The sequence below is a fragment of the Pristis pectinata genome, chromosome 10, assembly GCF_009764475.1.
Source record: "Pristis pectinata isolate sPriPec2 chromosome 10, sPriPec2.1.pri, whole genome shotgun sequence".
In the NCBI taxonomy this organism is placed as follows: domain Eukaryota; kingdom Metazoa; phylum Chordata; class Chondrichthyes; order Rhinopristiformes; family Pristidae; genus Pristis; species Pristis pectinata.
The window spans coordinates 83,701,906-83,729,227 of record NC_067414.1 but is presented as its reverse complement, the minus strand read 5'-3'; the positions used below and the strand labels follow the sequence as shown (position 1 = coordinate 83,729,227).

At 41.0% G+C, this 27,322-nt stretch overlaps 1 protein-coding gene across 1 annotated transcript in view; it reads right to left on the bottom strand.

Annotated features, from left to right (window-relative positions):
• Positions 1-1,816: 1,816 nt before the first annotated feature.
• Positions 1,817-27,322, bottom strand: part of foxo3b (forkhead box O3b) — an 82,199-nt gene continuing 56,693 nt past the window's right edge. Inside the window, exon 3 of the mRNA XM_052024298.1 lies at positions 1,817-5,887. The gene's annotated coding sequence lies outside the window, so the exon portion shown is untranslated. The remainder of the gene's footprint in view (positions 5,888-27,322) is intronic.

Here is a 27,322-nt window from a genome sequence, read left to right as displayed (position 1 = left end):
TCATATTCAATACCCTCCAATCCAGGCAGCATCCTGGTAAATCTCCTCTGCACCCTCTCCAATGCCTCCACATCCTTCCTATAATGAGGCGACCAGAACTGAACACAGTACTCTAAATGTGGCCTAACTAGAGTTTTGTAAAGCTGCATCATAACCTCGCGGCTCTTAAACTCAATCCCGCGACTTATGAAAGCCAACATCCCATTGGCCTTCTTAACTGCTCTTTCCACCTGTGAGGCAACTTTCAACGAACTGTGAATATGAACCCCTAGATCCCTCTGCTCCTCCACACTGCCAAGTACCTTGCCGTTTACCCTGTACTCTGCCCTGGAGTTTGTCCTTCCAAAGTGTACCACCTCACACTTCTCCGGATTGAACTCCATCTGCCACTTGTCAGCCCAGCTCTGCATCCTATCAATATCCCTCTGTAAGCTCCGACAGCCCTCCACACTATCCACAACACTGCCTATCTTAGTGTCGGCCGCAAACTTACTAACCCAGCCCTCCACCCCCTCATCTAAGTCATCTATAAATATCACAAAAAGTAGAGGTCCCAGAACCGATCCCTGCGGGACACCACTAGTCACTGCCTTCCAGTCTGAGGGCACTCCTTCCACCACAACCCTCTGCTTTCTACATGCAAGCCAATTCCTAATCCACACAGCCAAGCTTCCCTGGATCCCTCGGCCTCTGACCTTCTGAAGAAGCCTACCATGAGGAACCTTATCAAATGCCTTACTAAAATCCATGTAAACCACATCCACCACACTGCCCTCATCAATCTTCCTGGTCACCTCCTCAAAGAACTCTATCAGGCTTGTGAGGCAAGATCTTCCCTTCACAAAGCCATGCTGGCTGTCCCGAATCAGTCCATGATTCTCTAGGTGTTCATAAATCCTATCCCAGAACAGAGATGAGGAGGAATTTCTTTATCCAAAGGGTGGTGAATCTATGGAATTCATTGGCACAGACTGCTGTGGAGGCTAACTCATTGGGTATATTTAAAGCAGAAGTTGATAGGTTTTTGATTAGTAAGGGTGTTGAAGGTTATGGGGAGAAGATAGGAGAATGGGGTTGAGAGGGAATAGTAACAGCCATGATTGAATGGCAGAGACTCGATGGGCCAAATGGCCTAATTCTGCTCCTATCTTATGTTCTTATAGAAAAGTCCTAGGTATTTCAGGAAAGTAGGGGAGAACAAATAAAAAATGTTGATAGATTCAGGAATTAAATAACTTTTAACTTGCACACCAATGCCCTCAAGATACATTTGAGTACTTGATTAACCTCAGAAAGCAAAAATTGCTTGCTTTTGAACTTTAACTATTCAAGTAAAAAGCTGAAGACAAATTGGAGCTAGCATCCAGATATCGATGAGTGTTCCGTCAATTTAAATAGAAGTTGTCTGAAGCCTAATCTCTCTTTAATATCCTGTTTGGCTCCAAGCCTCTTCAAAAGTGAAGCCATTCCTTTCAATACTCAAACTCTTGCTGATAGCTCAAAGGAAAATCATGCAACAATTTAAATAATCTGGGTCCAAGATTGGAATTTAGCTGCATTACATTCCAGTTTTTTCTTCATCTTTTCACATCTTAAAGCTCAAATATTGATATATATTTTACAGGCAACAGAATTTGCCTGGTTCAGTCATACAGATGTAAACTTGCCCTACAGTGCAGAATTCACCCTGACCATCAAGCACCCATTTACACTTATCTAATTTCCATCAACATCTCCCAAAATCCACCACTCATCTACACTAGGATTAGTTCAGTGGCCAATAAACCTACCAACCCACACACCTTTGGGATAAGATCTTTATTAGTCACATGTACATCGTAACACACAGTGAAATACATCTTTTGCGTAGTGATTTTGGGGGGCAGCCCGCAAGTGTCGCCACACTTCCGGCGCCAACATAGCATGCCCATAACTTCCTAACCTGTACGTCTTTGGAATGTGTGAGGAAACCAGACCACCCGGAGGAAACCCACACAGACACGGGGAGAACATACAAACTCCTTACAGACAGTGGCCGGATTTGAACCCAGGTCTCTGGCGCTGTAAAGCATTATGCTAACCACTATGCTACCGTGCCTGCAACCAAACTGTGGGACCAAACTGGAGCACTTGGACAAAATCCGCATAAAGAACGTGCAAACTCTATACAGGCAGCACCAGAAGTTAGGATCGAACCCAGATCAAGCTGTGAGACTGCAGTTCTACCAGCTGCATCACTATGCTGCCAATCAGATTAGAGATTGTCACTGGATTAGCTGCCAATGCAACATGTTTAGGAAATTATGAGCCAGTAACATAATGGAAAAAATATTCCCACTCACCACAACCCACTTACCTAAATAGTATGAAGTTGAACTCTGAGACAGATACTGGGTATGAAAGTGAGGCCTCATCTTTATTGTTGCTCCTGCTTCAGGAAAACCACACTCCACAGACACCGAGGGGAGGGGACAGTGAGCAACATTTTATTTTATTTAGGGTTGTCTGCTCGAGTGATCAACCCTCCAGGGGAATGTTGGATTCTGCCAAAAATATCCAGAATGCAACATTAAATGCTGTTTCCCCACATTACCACCCCATCCGATGCCCAGACCAACCCTGTTCCTCCTTCAAGTCAGACTGAGGTCTTTCAGCAGACCCTGGATCACTGTCACTGGAGATCTCCACAAATGAAGAGATTCCAAACTACCAGTGGCTTGGCAAGGGACTGATCAATAAGTGGGACCAGTGAGCAGGCAGTTGGGAAAGTTGTTGGATGGGCAAGCAAATACACTCATCTGTTAACCCTCCTATATGAAGGAGAAAATGCCAGCAGTTATGGCAATAACTACCAGTTAGGGGGTCAGAGAATTTGCTCCAACTCTTTTTTTTTTCAGTTATTAATGGGATTGATAGCTACAGTTTAAGGCTTTCAAATTTGGAGATGTAGCTGTTACTTGTTAAATAATCTGGCATCAGGGATTCAGTAAATAGCCAGAACTGCTGCAAGGTGAGATTTTTAGCTCGGTGAGACGAGGTTTGATCCCAAAAATCTCACCTTGTGTCTACCTAGGGCCCATCTCACACTTGTATTCTAAAAGGAAGAATTGCAACAAGTTATACAAATTCAAAAGTTACACAGAAAATTCTACTTAAAAACTTCCAAGATTTTCACAGAATGCCATTTGGGAGTATGAGCTCAGATTCTTATTCAGGTGGTAGCAGTACACAACCTAGTCAAAAGGGTAACTTGCTGTACCATAATGCTTATATCTGCCTTCCATTTGGAGTAACCCATGAATACAATTTACACACGAGAATTGGAACTTCCAGGGAAATTTTTCAGTTCAACATAGTGTTATCAAGCTTTATTTTACATGCGCACTCTTCTAGAGCACAGATTAATGAAATACATAGCAATACATACCAATAATTTATTCAATAAAAAACTGCAGTTCAATAGAACTTGTTTTCTTGTCAAAACTATCAAATTTACAGGAGGTGAAGGGAAGGTAGTATATTCATATCTCTGAATATAGATTTCATATACATTATATATACCAATATATGCACTTGAAAATAAAATATAGGATATCCCAGCTCAGTTTTAATCAGTCTCAGACACCACATTCTGAACAATGGGGGCAGGCAGAATTGAATGGTGGACAGAATTCATAAAAACCGCATGATCCATTTCAGAAACCAGAACTGTGGTAGTTTCATACAAGATATATTAAACCAAATAGATTTAACTGATAGCTAACTTTACATACCACTTGCCTATTTTATGGGGAGGAACAACAACAATTAGGCCACAGAATCTGATTAATGCACAGGAGAATTTAGCAAATTGGATCATGTATGAATGATTTGAGTTTTACAAGTTCCAAATATTAGGACTAAGTTAGTTTCGAAAGAATAAAAGCACTATATTCCATTACCATTAATTTTATACAAACCACAAAAGGGGTTGGACAAATATTGTGGTACTGTAAATCACTGCAATTCCATCTCTCCCTATCCTGAGATACTAACCCAAGACTTGCCACATATTCAGACCTGGATGAGAACACTGGGTGATGGTTTATACTAAGATTCCAAACAGATTGGCAGGAACTTGAGTCTTTTAATTACTTTTCTACCATGTAGCTAAGAAAATTGGCATGTATAGAATTCTCTCTCAGAATACCCGATTCAGAAGTTAACAAATGGTATTTTAATAAAGAGCAAGAGATTAAACAAAAACATGGGTAAATGTAAAGGAATGAATATACTACCTTAAACTTTATTTACATTTGATGAGAGCAATTCAATAGCCATAACTGATATGCTATCATTCTACAAATACAATTTCATATAGCACACCTTTTTAGATGACTTCCATGATGAAAAGACAAGAATCCATTTATGAGAGACAGATAAGTTATACAATTAAGTTTCATCACTGCTCACTCCCCAGGGGCATTGACATCAATGACCACGATGGTCTGGAATTTCATGCAATGAGTTGAAGCAAATTGCTAATTTACTACTAAATAATCATGCATAATGATTTGTCTCTGGCCATAGTAAAATATAAATGTGCATTACCCTATTGTATAAAGAGAAAAATCTTACACATTAGTTGAAGAAATATGCATAAATTGGTGCAATCTGAGCTGCTATATATTTATATAGAAACATTTCAAAAAGGTGATCAAGGGTACACAGTACAATAAAACTTTCAATAAATGTACAAATGTCATACAGAAATGCATTATTGAAAACAATTTACTATACAAGTAAAAATGTACCTACAGAAAATAGACCACATTAAAGCTGACCATTGATGATTCTGTTCAAAAGGGAGGCAGCTTGTTATCTGGTGATATGATTTGTTATATCAAATCAATCTGTACTCAGAATAGGGAAGGATAACATTTTTATTGTTTAAAAGGATAGGAACTTTGGAAAAATTTATGATGAATGTATAGGGAAAGTTTTCCAATCCTGTAAATATATTTAAATTTCAATGCATGCAGCAAAATTTGCTTTGAGAGAAAATTATTTTGGCTTTTTTCTCTGAATGCAATAATGTGTAAACGCACAAAAAACTTTCTTCCCAATCAATTTCTCACAAGATTGGTCTGTACACAACATTGGTCTGTAAAGCCAAGCAAAGTCTGAGGCAGTTTTACTCCAAGGCTAGGTGAAACTTCAACACATGAATGCATTTTTATCACCAACCCCATCTCTAAACTGGACATCCTTACGCTCCTATTACAGAAGACCAAACAAAGCTGGGTCATAAATTGGAAGTGTCCATTCAAACCAGCACTTCAACACTGTGAATAAGCTCATGCAGTTTCAAATTATTTAAAAATGCCAATTAATCAATTGCATATTAGGTTAAAAGGCTAAAAACCATCATCTGCGTTTAAATCTTCTGGCATTCTGACAATGCAATTTGTCCCACTTCATTCCTTCAGTTACATGTTAATTTTATTAATATGCTTGCCTTTGTTGGCACTGTTCATTAGTCCCATTCTATCAACATTTCAATCATCTCAACACAATGGAGACCATAGGCAGATGCTCTTATCAAATAAAATTAAAATTATGCACCAACCCGTATCAACCAACAATTTATATACGGTTAAATATAATGGTATGCAGGAGAAACTGTACAGTTTACATGGAATTTTTTTTTTAAACACTTCAAAAATACATTTTAAATGTAAATTGTATTCTTCTGGTTAACATCTTTCATGTTGGTTGAGATGTAATTCCAGGAACTGTCCCCATTGCAGATGAAAATGTCAGATTCACAGCTGACAGAAGTTGCTATAATCCAATTCATGTCATCTTGATGATAGCAGATTTGGCAAAAAGGATTCAGTTCACTAACCTATGGAAAAAAAGGAGAAAGGATTAGAACAAACTTAACTTCATAATTACTACTTCACCTCCAACTTTTCCAATTTTATCATTGCCCAACTTTCAATAACCCAGTAGGAATTCAATCTACCCCACTGGTGAAGTAATTAACTGTATGTAGGGTTAGAGAACTTTCAAACAAGCCTCTGCAGAAATCTAAAAGCAGCTGGAGGAATCCGCCGGAGGAACTTCAGCGGGTCGAGCAGCATATGTGGGAGGAAAGAAATTGTCAACGTTCAGATTGGAACCCTGCATCAGGACCGAGTGGAGAAGTGAGATGGCCAGCATAGAAAAGGGGAGTGGCGAGAAAGGATTCCAAGGCAATCGGTGGACTGAGGAGGGGTGCAAGATGACGGGCAGGTAGTGCCAGGTAGGGGAGGTGAATGGGGGTGGAGCTGGAAGACAGTGGCAGGTGAATAATAGATGAACTCAGACAAAGAGGGAGAGGGGAAAAAAAAGGTGGGGGGAGGGGAGTGTATAGATAGGAGACAGCTGCTGGATGGACACAAGCAGGAACACAAAGTGCTGTCAGAACTGGATTCAAATAAGTAAAGGAGGTGACAATGGGAACTATCAGGAGAGAAGGCAAGGTGAACAACAATTGGAACCAGATGGGGGGGGGGGGGGGGGGGGGGGAACCTGTGTGAAGTGTGTGTACGGTGCCAGGAGGGGAAGGGGAGAAAGATGGGTGAAGGGGGGCGAAATTCAGAGGGCTGGTGGATTAGAAGTTGGGGGGGGGGGGGGGGGGGGGGGGGGGGGTGGAGAGGAATAGGGGAAAAAGAGAGGCAGGTTTATCTAAAATTGGAAAATTCAATATTAATGACATTGAGTTGTTGACTTGCTCCTCCAGTTTGCACATCCTAGCAGTAGAGAAGGCAAAGGATGGACATATCTGTGTGGGAATGGGAAGGGGAGTTGGAATGGTCTGCAACTGGGAGCTTGGGATTGCCATTGCGGGCTGAGTGTAAGCTTTCTGCAAAACTGTCAGAGTCTGCACTTAGTCTCGCCGATGCAGAGGAGGCCACGTCAGGAGCACCGAAAACAATAGACAAGGTTGGAGGAAATGCACGTGAACCTCTGCCTCACCTGGAAGGACTGTTTAGTCCCTGGATGGTGGTGATGGAGGAGGTGCAAGGACAAGTGTTACATCTACTGAGGCAGGGAAAAATGCCAGGGTTAAGGGAGGGACGGGTGTGGAGGGATGAGCAGACCAGGGAGTCATGGAGGAAGGTGGAAAGGGGTGGGGAGGATGTCCACCAAATCGACTTGGAGTCCTTTCTTGCCGCTCCCCTTCTCCTCTATATGCTGGTCACCTCGCCTCTCTACTCTCAGTCCTGATGCAGGGTTTTGACCCACAATGTCAACAATTCTTTCCTCCCACAGATGCTGCTCGACCCACTGAGTTCTTTCAGCAGATTGTTGCTCTAGATCTCAGCATCTGCAGTCTCTTGTGTCTCCACAGAGATCTAAAACTTGTTTGACTGGAAGAAGGCTGCTTGTTCTATGATTACTCTGCCATTGAAAAGAACTAATTTAAGATCCTAAAGCTGTCAGCTGTGGCTCAGTAGGTAACACTCTTACTCGAATCAGATGTGCCCAAATCTAGAAAGGCTCCACTGGCATGGTAAGAATGGTACTTTATTTCAGAAGCCACATTCACATGATAATGAACCAGTGCCTTATTTGCCTCATATGGATCTAGGAAAACTTGCTGCCACTTCTGTTCCTGTACATTCTGGGGTGGCTGAAGACTCCAATGCATGAGCCATGGACACTACCAATGGGGCAGGTGGTGCTTGAGGAAATTAAGAGTGTTATTTGGCATGATATGCGCTCTTTCTGCTGTTTGCATTTGGCTTCAGATTGGTTTGAAGGTAGAGATATAAGGTACTCAATGCCTTTTAAGATGCTGCTCCTCGATTTTTAGTGGTTACAGGCTACAGGATTCCATGAGTCAATGAGGATGTTGTAGACTTTCCCATGGAGACGTGGTAAATGTACATAAAGTGCTTTCTCCATCCTCTGAAATCTGCCTTGATCAGAGCTCAGAATAGTGTGCTTGTTTCAGAAGCCTGGCACTAAGCATTCTGACCATGTGGCCCATCAACCAGAGCTGATCAGAGCCTTGTGCTGGTGATGTTAACATGGGAGAAAATGCTGGAGTTTGGTTCACCTATCCTGTCAAATGAACATAAAACAGTACAGCACAGGTCCTTCAGCCCACAATGTTGTGCCGACCTATATAAACCTACTCCATTGATCAATCTAACCCTTCCCTCCTACACAGCCCATCACCCTCCATTTTTCCTTACATCCATGTGCCTATCTAAGAGTCTTTTAAAATGTTGCCATTGTATCAGCCTCTGCCACCACCCCCAGCAGTGCATTCAAGACACCCACCACTCTGAAAAACCTACCTCTGACATCTCCCCTAAACGTCCTCCTCTCACCTTAAATGGTGATTCTCTGATATTGGCCATTGCTCCCCTGGGAAAAAGGTGCTGGTGGTCCACTCTATGCCCCTCATAACCTTATACACCTCTATCAAGTCACCTCTCATTTTCCATTGCTCTGAAGAGAAAAGCCCTAGCTCACTCAACCTTTTCTTGTAAGACCAATATCAAAAGATTTTGTATAAACAGCATTGTTAGTATTTCTCCAGTTTTAAGGTGCCTAATGTAGGCCATTCTCTTCTCTGAACCATATAAGCAGTGGGAGATCATTTCTGCTCAGGAGACTAGTTTCATCCCAGGATTGAGCCCCAATAATGTCTCAGACTCAATCCCGAAACACATCTGCTACCAACTCAGCAGTTGAAAAGGCTATCCACAGATTAAAAAAACAAGGCCTTTAGAGCCGAAAATAATCCCTTTAGTATTAACACATGGACAAATATTTCTGGTGTGAGTTCATGACCTCATCACCTTCATAAGGGAAGAGGAATCATGCCAGAGAAATTAAGAGATGTCATAATCATGATCACCTTCAAGAAAGAAGATTCAGTAATTAAAGAGGGGTCTTCCTTCCTGTCTGCCACAGGGAAAGATATTAACAGGATCCTCATCAACTGCCACCTCCAAAGTGGCCAAAGAGCTCCTCCCCAAGTCCAATAAGGATTCTGTCCATCCAGAGATATAACAGACACGATCTCCACTGCACAGCAAATGCAGGGACATTTAGACTGCAATGCTAATGATTGTATATGGCCTTTTTCAACCTCACAAAAGCCCATTTCCTACATGAACAGCTGAGTACACTTCAGAACTGCTTCACTGACTGCAGAGCACTTTGGGATTACATGAAGCATGCTTTATAAATGAAAGTCACACTTTCAAATTTCCTCCCAATTTAACACAATTATTTTTGTGGCTGAATTTGTACTTTCTTCAATAACATACTTTATTAAACAAAATGTTTGTTCAGGAATTAGCTCCAACAAAAATGAAGTGTGTGACTTGGAAGATAATCTGCAAATGGTGTGTTCTTGTACCTGCTGCCCATATCCTTGATGCCAACAGCCATGAGTTTGGTAAATGCTGTTTAAGTAGCAAAACGATATACCGCAGTGCATTTATGGAAACACTAAATCCCTTAAGTTACAGGTGGACTGAATTGCAGCATTATCACTATGCCAAAATAGAGCCCATCAACAGCAGGAACAGGAGTGACAATTGGAAAAAGAGGAATTGTCAATAAAAGGAACTGATCCTTGCAAAGCATCCAAAATCATGCCCCTTAATCACACACCCTGTTGATTGTGTCCTAAGTAGGAAATAGAGCAACATTTGTACAGCATTCTGAATATTGACCATAAGAATACAAGATGTATTGCTCTCAGAATTCAATATGAACTTAAAGTCTTTTACATTGTTCAGTACAAAACACAAGCTAGAGCACAACAATGGATCTGACAATAACTAATTTGACAAATTACTCCAGATAAAGTTTTCTTGACCGACAAATACTCTGGTTCCGTTCACTGCATAAACTAATGTACTAACAGAACTGGAAGATGGGCCTGAAATGTTAAAATAATGCTAAGTGTGTACCACACCATCTATTCTGTGGCCAACTGGATTCTGGCAGCTCAGAAGCCTCAGCCACAAATGATACCATTGTTGTGATTTTACTTTAAATGCAACAGAATATTCTAATAGAACCATTTTCCCCAAACCAGAGTGAATCTGCCAGCACATGAAGTCAAACTAAACAATTAGTGATTTAAACAAAATGAAAATAGAAATGCCTGTGTATTGGTAGCTCCATTCTTAGCAAAGTTAAGTATTGTGCCTGTTGAGAACTAAAAAGCAATTGAACAAAAAAAATCCTTAAACCCATTAGCTCAAGGCATCTTAGGCACCATCAGGGACTGCAACAATTCTTGCTTAAAACATGCCCAAATCCCAGGGGAAAAAATGCATCTAATTAACAGGTTAGAATATCACTCAGTCATTAGCTCTAGAGATAATCTGGGCAAACAACTCCTCTGGTCAGATTTGATATGATACAGGAAGTCAGTTATTTAAGGCAAACAAGTCTCTATGGCAAACTCTCAACTGGGAAAAGTCTCTTTCGAAGCAAGATTCTGAACATTCAACATTGGTAATCATTGAGAGTCACAAGCTAACAAACAGAAAACCTCTAGCTTGTGCTGGCTTCTCTTTCATGAAGGATTTCTCATTTCTTGTACTTTTTGTTTTAAATATAAAATCAGCACTGTCAAGCTGCCTGAATAGCAAGAACAGGTGTACTTAAAGCCACACAAAGGCTTCAGTATGAGAAGGATCTACTTGATAAACAATTTAATAATTCAGACATTTATTTATAGGATTGGGGACAGAGGGCAGAGAGGGAGTTACAGAGAGTACAACAGCTGAAAGTATGGAAGGGAGATCAATAAAAAACTATGGAAGAAATAAAGTCAGACTTTTTGAAGTGAGTGAAAGGATTCCAAGCAGTTTATTTCTTACTTTGTATGCTGGCAAACAATGAATCACATTATTTTGTGAAGTTCAGCACAAGCTTGTTTTAATTTTTTTTCCCCCCACAGTTAATACTTTTAATGGGTTAAAAATATTTAACTGTAAAGACAGATACTGCTCACCCTCCAGCATTATGCAATAGTTTCTGAAACCACAATGTAGCAGGTCTTGTTTACACCATGCTTAAAATATGGATAGTCTAGTAGAATCTCTAATGGCAAACATCATTCAAATAAAATATGTCATGTGCCATTTATAGGAAGACATTGTTCTTTAATTTCTGTGGAACCTTTTCAGTTCCCTGGAGACTGAAGTTAGCAATTCATTTTCCTAGGACTTGAGAGAATGCCAGATCTAGTTTGGAAGCATCCTTTGCAATTATGCTTCTAGAGAGATATTTCACTCAAAATTTAACTCCTATCCTTCTGCTCAAACAAAAAACATCTAATCTACCTTCCCTTCTTCATCCACTTGCCATAAACCTTAAATGTTCTGCCTTACAAATCAGTGTCCATTTTTCCACATCCCTTTTATCTCCACCTCAGCTCATTTAATACCAAACTGTGACAGATGTAGTACTTGGTTCCATGGATGATGGCAGGTGTTGCATTCCTGCGAATGCATGGAAGGATCTACGAGAGGGGGAGTAGATGAAGATGGAGTTAGAAAAGTGAACAGTCCCTTCAGAATGCCAAAAGGTGAAAGATGAATCCATTGGCGGCATCTCATTCAAAGAGGTGGAAATTGCAGAAGATAATCTGTTAAAGGTAGGGGTTGGTGGGATGGAAGGCAGGACAAGGGGAACTCTATCTTTGCTTGGTTAGAGGGAAAGCACCGGAAGGCAATTTTATATATAGTTGAGAAAGATTAAGTTATGAAATTTAAGAACTGACCAAGATCAAATAATGCATCATGTAAAATAGACTGCTAAATTGAATACTGGTTGAAAGCTTAAACATTGAACATAGAGGTGGACAAGATGATGAGGCAGATCGAGTGGACAGTCAGAGACTTTTTCCCAGTGCAACAATGGCTAACACGAGGGGACATAATTTTAAGGTGATTGGAGGAAGATACAAGGGGGAATGTCAGGGGTAAGTTTGTTTTTGTTTTTACACAGTGAGTGGTGGGTGCATGGAATGCACTGCCTGCAGAGATTGTGGGGGCAGATACATTAGGGACATTTAAGAGACTCTTAGATAGACACATGAACTATAGAAAAATAGGGGGCTATGTGGGAGTGAAGGGTTAGATAGATCTTAGAGCAGGATAAAATGTTGGCACAACATTGTGGGCTGAAGGGTCTGTACTGTGCTGTAATGTTCTATATTCTATTTGGCAGCTACAGCAGGAAAACTTAGGAAGCTTTATGGTGAATATTAAAAGGAGCGATTTCATTCCTTATTTGTAACCACCTTGTGACAGTGTAGGCCAAATCACAGTAATTTTACAAAAATAAAACAGCCATCAAATGTTCTATCTTAACTGCCAGGGAAACTAATTAAGTGAATATCCTAATATTTCATTCAAAATTGAACCAGGTCATTTCAACTACTCATGTTTGTGGTGGAAAAAAATGGATTAATGAATATTTGGTGAATCTTTCCAACATGAGATGTGGAGAATGTAGGAAGAGAAAGCAAGAACCCGAAGATTCTCAAAATTAGGAAAAGTGACCAATTGAATCTGCCTTTTCCTAATTGTTCAGGTCCACCTCAAATCTCCAACCTTTTCCCATGTTTATGTAACAAACCCACACAAATATTGGAGAGGCATTCTGAAGAGGCACATTCCATAGCTTAAAGAAATTTTTAAACTGTAAAAATTCAGAAGTGAAGTCCCACTGCTCTCAAATCCCAAACTAAAGGGAACACCAACTATATAATTTCCTCTATTTTAAAAATAGTGAAATCATTCTTAAGCTATCTCATTATACAGGAAAAATCACTAGTTTCTTATCGTGGTACCAATATAATGTTAAACAGTTTCAAAACTGTGTATGTTTAATTGTGAAATCTTTTTCTATTACCACAGAGTCATGTGCAAGGAATCAGGTTTTCACAATGATTCCCTAGATATTTCAGTTTATTAATGAGGCAAGCATTACACCGCTGGGAATACATGCACACATGTATGGAAAAATATTTCATGTCTCCACGTATGTGGATAAATTTATCCATTCCTTAATGATAAACAATTATATAAATGAGGACATAATCTTGAAACTAATGCAAATGTCTCTACATGAACCCAAAGATTTGATATCAACATATGTCCATGTTTTGTAGCATGGGCATAAAAAAGGTTAGCAACAATTGGTAGCAACCAAGCTGTAAAGGTTGGTAGCAACTTAGTTGAAATTCTTGGTAACAGTGGTACTGAATACTAACCAGAATTTTATGACGTTAAAGAATCCAGTGCTTAGCCTAGTGTTAATACTTTCTCATCCTTTACCAAATCCTATATAACTTGCCCAAACCGCCCCCCCCCCCCCCCAAACAACAACTGGCTTCACTTAAAGCAGATCACTAAAGAGAACATTTAAATGTCAAACTATATCTAGCTTTCTCAACTATTTAACAGCAGGGAATTGAAATAGTGCATATTTGGATTTTTTTTTATTATTCGCCCTGCCTAATGAAAATTAAACCCTACATAGACTGCCTGCAGAGTAACTAATTATCTTTTGTGAAGTCTTTAAACTGAACATATAGTTGTAACCACAATTGCATAAAATTCTAATGGGGAAAAAAATTGGTAATATTTAACTATTTTCTATTAAAAACTGGGATACAATACCACTCAAGGTGCAGCATTCAGCCAGTTCTGGTGGCGCGATTCATTTTGAAAATACGAGAAAATGTTGTTTCCTCCTTTAAATGAGAGAAAGCATCCTATCCAGATGCATCACAGCTTGGTGTGGCAACTGTTCTGCCCAAGACCACAAGAAATTGCAAAGTTTCAGCCCAGTCCACCATGAAAGCCAGCCTCCCCTTCACTGACTCCGTATACACTTTCCACTGTCACAAAGAGCCAACATAATCAAGGACCCCTTTCCACCCTGGTCATTCTGCCCCCCTCCCATCGGGCAGAAGATACAAAGGCTTGAGAATACACAGCACCAGGCTCTAGGACAGCTTCTACCCTGCTGTTACAAGACTATTGAACAGACCTCTTATATGATCAAAGAATTCTTGATCTTAGTCTACCTTGTCATGGCTCCTGCACTTTGTCTACCTGCACTGCACTCTCTCTGTAACATTATATTCCGCAATGTTTTTTATCCCCCCTTTTGTACTATTGTGATGTACTTACGTACAAAATGATTCATCTGGATGGCATGCAAACATAAGAACACAAGAAATATGGGCAGGAGTAGGCCATATGGCCTGTCAATTCAATAAGATAATGGCTGATCTGGCCATGGACTCAGATTCACCTACCTGCCTTTTCCCCATAACCCTTAATTGCCCTATGCAAAAACTTTTCCACTGTATCTTGGTGCATGTGACAATAATAAACCAATTACCAAATTTAGCCTTTGGTGATTTCCAAAGGGCAACACAGTGGTGTAGCAGATGGTGCTGCTGCCTCACAGCTCTTGCAACCCAGGTTTGATCCTGACCATAGAACAATACGGCACAATACAGGCCCTTCGGCCCACCACGTTGTGCCGCCCTTCAAACCACACCTATGACTACCTAACCCCTTCCTCCCACATATCCCTCTAACTTAAATTCCTCCATATGCTTATCTAACAATCTCTTTAACTTGTCCAATGTATCAGCCTCCACCACCACCCCAGGCAGCACATTCCATACACCAACCACTCTCTGGGTGAAAAACCTCCCTCTGCCATCACCCTTGAACTTCCCACCCAATACCTTAAAGCCACGTCCTCTTGTTTTGAGCATTGGCGCCCTGGGAAAGAGGCGCTGGCTGTCCACTCTATCTATTCCTCTCAATATCTTGTATACCTCTATCATGTCTCCCCTCATCCTCCTTCTCTCCAATGAGAACAGCCTTTAATCCTTTAATCTCTCCCCATAATCCATACTCTCCAATCCAGGCAGCATCCTGGTAAATCTCCTCTGCACCCTTTCCAAAGCCTCCACATCCTTCCTACAATGAGGCGACCAGAACTGGACACAGTACTCCAAGTGTGGCCTAACCAGGGTTTTGTAAAGCTGCATCATCACTTCATGGCTCTTAAACTCGATCCCCCGACTTACGAAAGCTAACATCCCATAAGCTTTCTTAACTACCCTATCCACCTGCAAGGCAACTTTCAGTGATCTGTGGATATGAACCCCCAGATCCCTCTGCTCCTCTACACTGCCCAGAATCCTACCATTTACCTTGTACTCCGCCTTGGAGTTTGTCCTTCCAAAGTGTACCAACTCACACTTCTCTAGATTGAACTCCATCTGCCACTTCTCAGCCCAGCTCTGCATCCTATCAATATCCCTCTGCAAGCTTCTACAGCCCTCCACACTATCCACAACACCACCGATCTTTGTGTCATCTGCAAACTTGCTAACCCACCCTTCCACCCCCTCATCTAAGTCGTTAATAAATATCACAAAAAGCAGAGGTCACAGCCCTCCAATCTGAATGAACTCCCTCCACCACAACCCTCTGCTTTCTACAGGCTAGCCAATTTTGAATCCACACAGCCAAGCTTCCCCGAATCCCTTGGCCTCTGACCTTCTGAAGAAGCCTACCATGCGGAACCTTGTCAAACACCTTACTAAAATCCACGTAGCCCACATCCACTGCACTACCCTCATCAATCTTCCTGGTCACCTCCTCAAAGAACCCTATCAGGCTTGTGAGGCAAGATCTTCCCTTCACAAAACCATGCTGGCTGTCCCTAATCAGTCCATATTTCTCCAAGTGCTTATAGATCCCATCTCTTAGAATCCTTTCCAACAGCTTACCTACCACAGACGTACCCTGGACTATCCCTACTACCTTTTTTGAATAAGGGGACAACATTCGCCACCCTCTAATCCTCCGGTACCATCCCCATTGACAACGAGGACTCAAAGATCCTAACCAACGGTTCAGCAATCTCCTCCCTCGCCTCACGAAGCAGCCTGGGGAATATTCTGTCAGGCCCCGGGGACTTATCTGTCCTAATATTTTCTAACAATTCCATCACATCCTCTCTTAATATCTACATACTCCAAAACATTACCCTCACCTAACACTGTTCTCAGCATCATCAAGACCCCTCTCCTTGGTGAATACTGAAGGGAAGTATTCATTGAGAACCTCACCCACTTCCACAGCTTCCAGGCACATCCTCCCACCTTTGTCTTTAATCGGACCTACCTTTACCCTAGCCATCCTTCTGCTCTTCACGTATGAGAAAAAAGCCTTGGGATCCTCCTTAACCCTGCTTGCCAAAGCCTTTTCATGTCCCCTTCTCGCTCTCCTCAGCCCTTTCTTAAGTTCCTTCCTTGCAACTCTATATTCCTCACGAGCCCTGTCCGATCCTTGCTGCTTACACCTTATGTATGCTACCCTCTTCTTCCTAACTAGTTGTTCCACCTCTCTCATCACCCACGGTTCCTTCACCCTACCATTCCTTCTCTGCCTCACCGGGACAAATTTATCCCTAACATCCTGCAAAAGATCCCTGAACATCAACCACATCTCTATAGTACATTTCCCTTCAAAAATGTCACCCCAATTTACCCTCCCAAGTTCTCACCTTATAGCCTCATAATTCGCCTTTCCCCCAATTAAATATCTTCCCATCCTCTTTGCTCCTATCCCTGTCCATGACAAATCCAAAGGTTATGAAGCAATGGTCATTGCCCCCCAAATGCTCACCCACCGATAGATCTGTCACCTGACCTGGTTCATTACCTAAAACTAGATCTAATATGGCATTCCCTCTAGTCGGCCTGTCAACATACTGCGTCAGGCATCCATCCTGGACACACTTAACAAACTGCGCCCCGTCTAAACACTTGGCACTAAGTCGTCAATACTGCCAATCAATATTTGGATAGTTGAAGTCTCCCATTATAATAACCCTGTTATTTTCACCTCTCTCCAAAAGCTGCCTCCCAATCTGCTCCTCAGTATCCCTACTGCTACCGGGGGGCCTATAGAATACTCCCAGAAGGATAACTGCCCCTTTCTTATTCCTAACTTCCACCCATATTGACTCTGGAGAGGATCCTTCTACATTATCTACCCTTTCTGCAGCTGTAACTGTGTCCCAGACCAGTATCGCCACCCCTCCTCCTCTTTTCCCCCCCCTCCCTATCCCTTTTAAAACACTGAAAACCAGGAATATTCAATATCCATTCCTGCCCTGATGTCAGACATGTCTCTGTAATAGCCACAATATCATAGTCCCATGTACTTATCCAAGCTCTCAGTTCATCTCCCTTATTCCTGATGCTTCTAGCATTCAAGTACATGCACTTCAGCCCATCCACCTTACTACTTTTATAGCCTGTACTCTGCCTCTCCATCCTCAAAGCCTCTCTACTTGTCAGATCTGACTTTTCCCCATCCCCTTCTTCCTCTGACCTACTCCTTTGGTTCCCTTCCCCCTTGCAATCTAGTTTAAACCCTCCTGAACCACCCTAGCAAACCTGGCCGCAAGGAAATTGGCCCCCCTCAAGTTCGGGTGTAACCCGTCCTCTCTGTAGAGGTCCCACCTTCCCCAGAAGAGATCCCAATGATCCAAAAATCTAAAACCCTCCCTCCTGCACCAACTTCTCAGCCATGCATTTATCTGCCATCTCCTCCTATTCCTACCTCCAGTTGCAAGTTCTCCCTGTGACTGCATGGGTTTCCCACTGTGGGCTGAATCACAGGTGGTGATGAGTCAGCTTACCGGATTGAGATAGAACATCTGGTTGAGTGGTGCCGCAATAACAACCTCACGCTTAACGTCAACAAAACCAAGGAGCTAATTGTCAACTTCAGAAAGGGGAAATCAGGAAACCACATGCCAGTTCTCATCGGTAGGTCAGAGGTGGAGTAAGGAACTTCAAATTCCTGGGCATTAATATGTCGGATGACCTATATTTGGCCCAGCACATAGATGTAATTACAAAGGTAGTGCACCAGCTTAATGAGATTTGGCATGTCACCAAATACTCTAACAAGCTTCTACAGATGCACTGTTGAAAGTATCCTGACTGGTTGCATCATGGTCTGGTATGGCAATTCCAATGCACAGAAACGCAGAGATTTGTAAACATAGCCCAGTCCATCATGGGCACAGCCCTCCCACCAATGAAAGCATCTACATGAGGTGCTGCCTCCAGGTGGCAGCATCTATCATCTAGGACGGAGGTTTTCAACCTGTGGTCTGCGGCGGGTTGCCAGGGGGACCATGAGCAAGCCAAGAAAAAAAATGGAAAAGCAATCTGTCACAAAGACGTAGTTTACTTGCTTGCTCCAGTTTTCCACTATTCAGAAAATCGGTCGTATCTATTCTATCTGTTATAGGCGACAATCTTAGACGGTGTTCCCTTCTTGTAAGCTGCCGCTTAATATTCAATTTGTGTAGACAGAGTAGTCAGTAGTGTACTCTACTCACTACTATTCTGTTGTGCACTGTAGTGTTAGCGAGACTGAGTGACGTTGTTGGTGTGCCTTAATAATATTGCTTACTTACCGTGCATTTATGCCACAGTGACGTCACTGTTAAACAAAAAATATGCAAGCGTGTAAATTTTAGATCAGTTTTGATAATTTTGCTTATCAGTAATAGTAATTAAACTGTCCAGCATGTATTGCTGAGTATGGAGAAATTTCTGAAGAGAAAAGCTGACCAGAAACCAGATGATTCTGATGACGAAGGGGATAAGGGTAACCGAAAGAGAAAACAACGCAAGTACGATCCAGAATACATTTCATATGGCTTCATCGCAGTGGGGACAAATGCGGACCAACCTCTCTGTGTTGTGTGTTTGCAAACACTGTCCAACGATGTAATGAAACCAGCGAAATTGAAGCACCATTTAACAGAGCATCCAGATATTGCCAGTAAGCTGAAGGAATACTTTGAGCAGCAAAAGGAGCTGTACCTCAAGCAGAAAGGCATAAATGACAGCCTGCACCACTGTAAATGAGAAGGCTCTACGCGCATCATACTTGGTAGCATTACGAATAGCATGTTTCAGAAAGCCTCACACAATTGGAGAAGAGCTTATACTGCCTGCAGCAGTAGATGTGCGCGAAGTTGTACTGGGAAAAGAATCCAGTCAAAAAAATGAAAGCCATTCCACTGTCTGATAACACAGTAAGCAGAAGAATTGGCGATACGACGGAAGATATACAGAGCCAGCTGATAGCATGTCTTCAGCAAGTCAGATTTGTGATTCAGCTCGATGAAAGTACTGATGTTGCCAGTGCTGCGCAGTTGTTGGTTTATGTTCGATATTGCTGGGAAGGAGAGGCTTTGGAAGACTTTGTTTTGCAAGGTGCTCCCAGGGCGTACAACCGGTGAAGAACTTTTCCGTGTGCTTGACACTTTTTTTGTACAATTGGCATTGGTGTGGACACTGTGTATTAGAGTATGCATGGATGGTGCTGCCGCAATGATGGGATGGAAGTTGGGTCTAGTTGCACTAGTGAAAGTAGCTCCACACGTAGCAGCAACCCACTGCATGATTCACCATGAGGCTTTGGCTGCAAAGGATATGGATGAAAATCATGTGGATGTGTTTTCCACGTGCATTAAAATCGTTAACTTTATCAAAGCCAGGCCGCTCAATCATCTTTTGTTTGAAAACATATGCCGTGAAATTGAAGCCAAGCGTAAGCATTTGTTGCTACATACAGAAGTCAGATGGCTGTCACGAGGCCGTGTTGTGCAGCGTGTATATGAATTGCGAGATGAACTGCTCATTTTTCTAAATGAGCATAATGGATCATTGGCACAGTTCTTGACAGATCTTGCCAGATTAGCTTACCTTGCAGATATTTTCAATATTTTGAACAACTTAAATCTATCATTGCAAGGACCTGGCTCAAATGTTCTGAAAACGCATGACAAAATCAATGCCTTCCAGAAAAAACTCCGGATCTGGAAGGGAAGATGCGAGCAAAGTGTGTATGATATGTTTCTATTGCTGGCTGACTTTCTGACAGTGAACGAGACCAAGACAGAGGCCATTGTGAGCACCATTTTTAACCATATTCAACAGCTGTCACATTATTTTCACGAGTATTTCGGCGACGATGACACAAGCATGTTTGATTGGATTTGAAATCCAGTTGAATGCATGCTCACTGATTTAACTGGACGTGAACAAGAATTGGCTGAACTGTCATCTTACAGGACTTTGCGCTTGTAGTTCAACCGAATGTCACTGTTGTCATTCTGGATAGCATGTTCCCAGGAGTATCCACTGCTGTCCAGCATAGCCGTCAATGTTCTGTTACCATTTGCAACCACTTACTTGTGTGAAATAGCATTTTCTGCAGTCACTGCCATGAAAACCAAATACAGATCAAGACTGAATATTGAGGATGACATATGCATATGTTTGTCGCACATACCACCACGTTTGGACAAACTCTGCAGTGCAAAACAGGCACAACCTTCACATTGAACTGAACACTGAAAGACACCGCTGGTAATTATTGGTGATTGAAATAGTGACTATTTCAATAGGGCCTATGTGCAGTAATTTAAGTGTTATATGCATGAATTACCGATTATTTGATTTTGTGGGCTTTGGGGGTCCACCATCTAACAAGGACATGTTCTGGGGGTCTGCAGCATGAAAAAGGTTGAAAAACACTGATCTGGGATTCCTACCATCCAAGTCATGCCCTCTTCTCACTGTTACTGTCAGGCAGGAAGTACAGAAGCCTGAAGTCCCACACCACCAGGTTCAGCAACAGCTACTTTCCTACAACCATCTGGTTCTGGAACTGACCTGCACAACCCTAATCCTACCTCAGCAATTGAACACTATGGACCACCTATTGCACTACCATGGACTTCTCTTTGTGCAAAAACAAGATGTTAGTGCAAAAAAAGTCTCTCCCTTCACTGCCTTGTAAAATTTATGTATAATTTATATTTTGTGTTGCACCTACGTGGCTGTGATGCTGCTGCATGCAAGTGTTTCCACTGTAACTGAACCTTGTGCACATGACAATAAACAAACTGACTCAGTTTCTTCTTACATCTCAAAAATATGCTGATTTGCAGACTGACTGATTACACAAGTTACCTCTAGTGCAGGGGTAGTAGGAGAATCAGGTTGGAATGGAGTTGATGGACACGGGAGAGAGAAGTTGTTACAAGTGCACAAATGGAATTGCTCCAAGAGTCAGCATGGATTCCATGGGCTAAACTGCCACTTAGGTTGTGAGAAATAAGGAATCCTTGCCAATCACATTAAAAAAAATAAAGCTTCCCGTCTACTATATCTTTTGGAATACCATCTTTTGAATGCCTCCTTTATAGGTGGCATTTAATGATAGACGGTAATATGTATTAACAACTTTCACATCCATTTGTTTAATGACATTGAATGTGGGATGCAAATTGGAGTTAGAGACATGACACCTGAGCAATCTCACCAGTGCAACCTAACTGCCAGCAAAAAGGCTTGGTTAAAGTCCACTTCAAGTTTTAAATAAATTGCAAAGTAAAAACTGCCTCAGCATTAGATAAGACAATGTGAATGTAGCAACATCAAAGCAGTGTGAATTGCAACTGGTTTCTAGAAGTCTTACTTAGTCCAGTTATTATGCACCAGAAGCAGTTTATAGAACAAATTGAAATTTGCTATCCCTACATGACAGGCAAAAATCCAAAATCCAGATAAATAGAGTTTAAACTAACTTGGTATCATTGAGATTCACAAGGACCTGGGTGTACTAGCACACAAGTTCCTGAAAACCAACATGCAGGTAAATCAAGCAATTAGAGCGGCAAATGTTATGTTAACCTCTATTACAAAAGGATTTGAATACAGGAGTTATAGTGCAATTGTACAGAAACTTGGGTGGAAGTAGGTATGTAATATTACATACAATTTTGGTTTCCTAACCCAAGAAACGACATTTTTGCCATTGAAGGAGTGCAGCAAAAATTTTCTAGATTGGTTCCAGGAATGGCAGGTCTGGCATTTGAGGAGAGATCAAGTAGACTTGGACTGTATTCTCTCTCATTTAGAAAAATGAAAAGAGATTTCATTGAAACTTATGAAATTCTTGACAAGCCCAATGCAGGGAGGATGTTTACCAAAGGTCACAATCCCAAAGTGAGGGGTATGCTGTTTAGAACTGAAATAAGAAATTTCTTCATGCAGAATATGGCAAACCTTTGGAATTCTCTACTTCAGAAAACTATGGAGACTTGGCCATCAAGTTCATTAATATTTCTATACATTAAGGGAATCAAAAGATATGGGAGTAATACAGTAAAATGACACTGGGGTAGATGATCAACCATGATCTTTATGAATAGCAGAGAAGGCACAAACAGCCAAGTGGCCTATTGTTGCTCTTTTTTCTTATGTTCTTGTGTTTCAGGTCAATGATTTTAAAAGTTGGGAACAATTTTAATACTTCACGTTGGTAATTAGAGTTTCAATAAATTCTGTAAGTTCATAGCAATATGCAAGTTATTTTATCTTGAATGCAATACAGATACATTCCCGTTTGTTAACCCAAAATACATTTTAAATGAATAAAATCAGTAATAAGTTCTTACCATTGATATTCCTTATTTTAGGTGGGCAAACATTATTAAAAATTCACTGAATTTTACAAATCTTTAAATATTCATTAATATTCAATTAAATGCTCAATGGCTTATCTTTTCAGAAAGAGTTATGAGCCAATTAACCACATTGATCAGAAGTCTCAAGTGTTTAATGTAATGTTGAGCAAAACAAATACTGCAATCTATTCATTTCATTCAATTGCAGTCACAACTTCAAACAAATCAGGGCTAGTGCTCCTCCCAACTTGGAAATATCAATGTTAATCACAGATATTTAACTTTGCTTGTGAAACAACTACCAAACTACATCCAGGAGATCCACTGATGCACCCTTATAAAGTCAGAAAAACATGCATTACAAGTTTTCTTTTGCTGTCCACGGATTTCAACAGAAATCATGTAGGAGAATACAGCAAAGTAGGATCACAGCTATCAAGATTATGCATCAAGAACTACATAATCGAGAGAAATGATGCCATAAGGCATACACTATGCAGTAAACACCACATATTCCTGTATTATTCAAAAATCAAAAAAAAATCATACTACGTAAAAGACCAACATCAACTTGCCAAGATTTAATTCACACTTTAGGGCCATGGAACTTGTGAAAGAAATTTGCATCATTTTCCCATTAGAAATTTAATTTTTTCCACACAAAATAATTTTAAGATTATACTTTACATGATCAATTGAATTAATCCTGCATGTGAAAAGTAACAAAACTTTCAAAGAACCAGCAGCAATTTCCTGGTTAAATGTTAGAATATTTATCATTCTGTAGTAAAGCAGCCGGATCAAGTAGCAATAGGAAGAATATGTACCCTTGCCGTGTTGGCTATAAGTAATCAATTTATTAATGAAACTAATGACAATTCCTAAAACAAATCAGAATGCACATAGCCCTGTTTAGCAGATAATAATGAAGGCAATGCCTCTGGACAATAGGAATGTCGAAGTTATCCTTACTGCATCATGGTCTGGTATGGCAATTCAAATGTGCAGGAATACAAGAAGTTGCAGAGTAGTGGACTCTGCCCAATACATCATGGGCACATCCTTCCCCATCATTGGTAGTATCTATTTGAGGCACTGCCTCAAAAAGGCAACATCTATCATCAGAGATCCCAATCATTTGGGTAATGCCATCTTCTCGCAACTACCATGGGAGGGGATTTACAGAAGACTGAAGACCCACACCACCAGGTTGAAGAACAGCTACTCCCTTCAACCACTGGATTGTTGAATCAACCTGCACAACCCTAATCACTACTTCAGTATAGCAACACTGTGACCACCTTGCACTATAATAGACATCTTTTTGTTCTAATTGTGTTCTTTCTTGTAAAAATTGTGTACAATTTGTTTAATTTATGTTTTTCTTATGAATGCTGTTTATCTGATGCTGCTGCAATAAATTTTTGATTGCACCTGTGTTGTCTGCACTTGTAGTTTAATATTGAAGGTATCTCAGCAGCAAGATGTTTAATGGTTAGTTATATTGAAACTACCTATAACAGGACATAAAAACAGAAGGACTATCCAAAAGCAAATACACAAGATGAAGAAAATAAAAAATAAAACAGAAAGTGCGACAAATATTCACTGTGTCACGCAGCTTCTGTTGAGAGGGAAATGAAGTTTACATTTCAGGGCAGAGATTTCATCAGAACTAGTGTTCAAAAAAAATTAACTTGGTGCTTCTCCAGTCTAGCTTGTACCCTCTGAAAATGAGGAAATTTTAGACAGGTTGCCCTGGCACATCCCATTACCAAAAAAATCTGTAGTCAATATTAAAATTAATTTATTTCCTTTAAAACATTCAAGAACTCATACACATTTGCTTTACCTCTTATTCATTGATCTAAACCAAAAAAAAATCAGTACCACCTTATGCCCTGCTTCCCTTCTTAATGCCAATCACTGTCTCCCAAATACTACTACTTGAGGGTATGAGGGGTGGAATGACTGCACCTTCAGCTCTAAACCAATTTTTCCTCTCAATGATTGGCTTGTTTCATGATGGTAGCAGCAGCAGTCAGCCTACAGTCTAAAGTCTTTAATCTTCAGATTTCAAGCCATAAACTCAAGCAGGCTTATGTTACCATTTATGAGGTTAAAAGGCTGGTTCAGAGTTCATTGTTTGTAAACAATTTTAGTTGGATGAGTGAAATAACTGCATATAGTACAGGGCTTCATTGATTTTTTAAATTTTTTTTCAGGATCTTGTCATCTCTGGCAAGGTCTAGATTTATTGTCCATTCTTAATTGCTTTTGAGAAGATGGTGGTGAGCTGGAACCTTGAACTGCAACAGCCACAAGGACAGAAGAAGAGTAGACCATCATGGCCCTGCCGTGATCATGGGTTATCTGTCCCAGGTCTTAATTCCTTCTGTGCCAGTTTCACATTGTTGCCAATTTCCCAACCCCTCAAACATTTATCTACCTTCTCTTTAAACACCTCCAGTGTTCTAGCCTCCTCAACCGAATAGGGTAGATAATTCCAGAGACACATCACTGCTGTGCAGGTACTTCCAATGTTGTTAGGGAGGGAGTTCCAAGATTTAGACCCAATAATGAAGTACCACTGGCAGGTCAGGATGGTGTGCAACTTGGGAACACCAGTACCTGCAGGTGCCCCTCCATGTGCCTGCTGCCCTTGTCCCCTTCTTGGTTGTAGCAGTCACTGGTTTGGAAGGTGCTGTCAGAATAACCCAACTAATTAATTACAGTGCATTCTGTAGATGGTGCACATACTGCAGCCCCTGTGCATTAGTGGCAGGTGGAATGAATGCTTAGGATGGTTGATGGGTTACTAATCAAGAAGGGTGTTTTGATCCAGTACTGAGCTTGAGAGCTGGAGCTACACTCATCCCAAAAAATTGCAGTTCTGATTTTTGTCTTTTAGTGGCAGAAAGACTTTGGGGTGTTAGGTGAGTTAAGTCACTCACATGATACCTAGCCTTTGACCTGTTACTGTGGCCACGGTATTTATGTAGCTAGTCAAGTTTCTGATCATTTGCTGAAGAGAGTGGTGAATCAAATTAGACAGCAATCAGCAAACATCCCCACTTCTGATTTTATGATGGGATTGGTGAAGCTCGTTGGGCCTAGGACATTAAGAGAAGGAAAATGTTTTGCTGGGAAATTGTTACATCATAGAGTCATCAGCTTGCTGTAGACTCTGTTGCAAATAGAAGAGTGGATAGCAGGCTAGAGAAATATGGATGTACAAAAGATGCAATGGAAAGCAGGAGAGGCAAAAACTAAGCAAAAACAAAGAGGGGGAATGGAGAAAGGAAGTGAAAAGAAGGGCACAAGGATATGGCTAAAAAGGGGGACAAGTATTAATAAAAAATGATTGAACAGAAAAGGGAGTGGTTACAATGCACCAATATGCCCAAATCAACAATGGGGCCAAGGTTCTGCCCTGTCACTCCCCAGTCATGCTCACTGTTCTGAAACTCTCTCAACTGCGCCCTTACATCAGTCTCTTTTTGGTCCTGTCAGCATCAGATTGTGGAAGAGCCAGGTTAATCTTGGCATGGCCAGTTCAGTGTGGGCTGCTATAATGGAGGTTTGATCTGATGTAGAATTCAAGTAGCAGGAACAAGGTGCATGGTTCAAGGATATAAAAATATAGCTCTTACTCCAACTTAGTGCATTAAACTGTAACTTTACCGAACACAGAGCCAAAGGATAGTTACAGCAAGGAAGGCAGCCATACAGTCACTGTACGAGCAATTCAACTAGCCCTACTCCCCAACAAATTCTTTCCTTTCAGATACTTCATCTTCCTTTTGAGCGATCCAATCAATCTGTCTCACTACTATCCTTGGCAGTGTATTCCAGACCCCAGCCACTCACTACACAAAAACATTGTAGTTTTGGCTCTCGTCTATCACCTTGATTCTCTGACCCCTTTGCCAATTGAAACAGTTCCTATTTATGCTCTCTATACACTTAAAAGATTTTAATTATCTCTATCATATCCCCTCGCAACCTCCATTTCAAAGTGAACCTCAAATTCACCAAAGTCCCTCACCACCTAGAATCATCTTAGCAGGTTGCTTCTGCACCCTCTCCAAACTTACATCTTTCTTAAACTGTGACACCCAGAATTATAGCTAAATTAATGTTTTTAAAAGAAATATTTGTAATGACTTCATTGCTTTTATATTCTGTCAATCTATAAAGCTCAGGACCTCATTTGTTTTTTCAAAACCCCTTTCTTTCTGATCTGCCATGCCACTTTCAATAAACTATGCACACACCCTAGATCTGTTATTGTAAACCTTAGAATTATGCCCTCTATTTTGTCTCTTCTGATTCTTCCTACCAAAATGTACTACAAGTCTCAGCATTAAATTTCATCTGCCACTTGTACATGCATTCCACCAGCCTATTTCCTTGGTCTATTACCATCCTTCTTACAGTTCACTACACTTCCAAGTTCTGCGTCACCTGCAGATTTGGAAATTACTCCAACATTAATATAGATTAGGAAAGACAGTGTTCTGTGTACTAACCCCAGGGTAACTCCTCTGTACACTTCCTTCTAACCCAAAACAAACCCACCTTTCATTACTATTCCTCTTACTTGCTCTATAGCTCCTTTTATCCCCTTAGCCTTCAATTTTGAGGACAGGTCCATTATGTGGCACCTTATCAAATGTTTTTGGGGAGTCCATATATACCA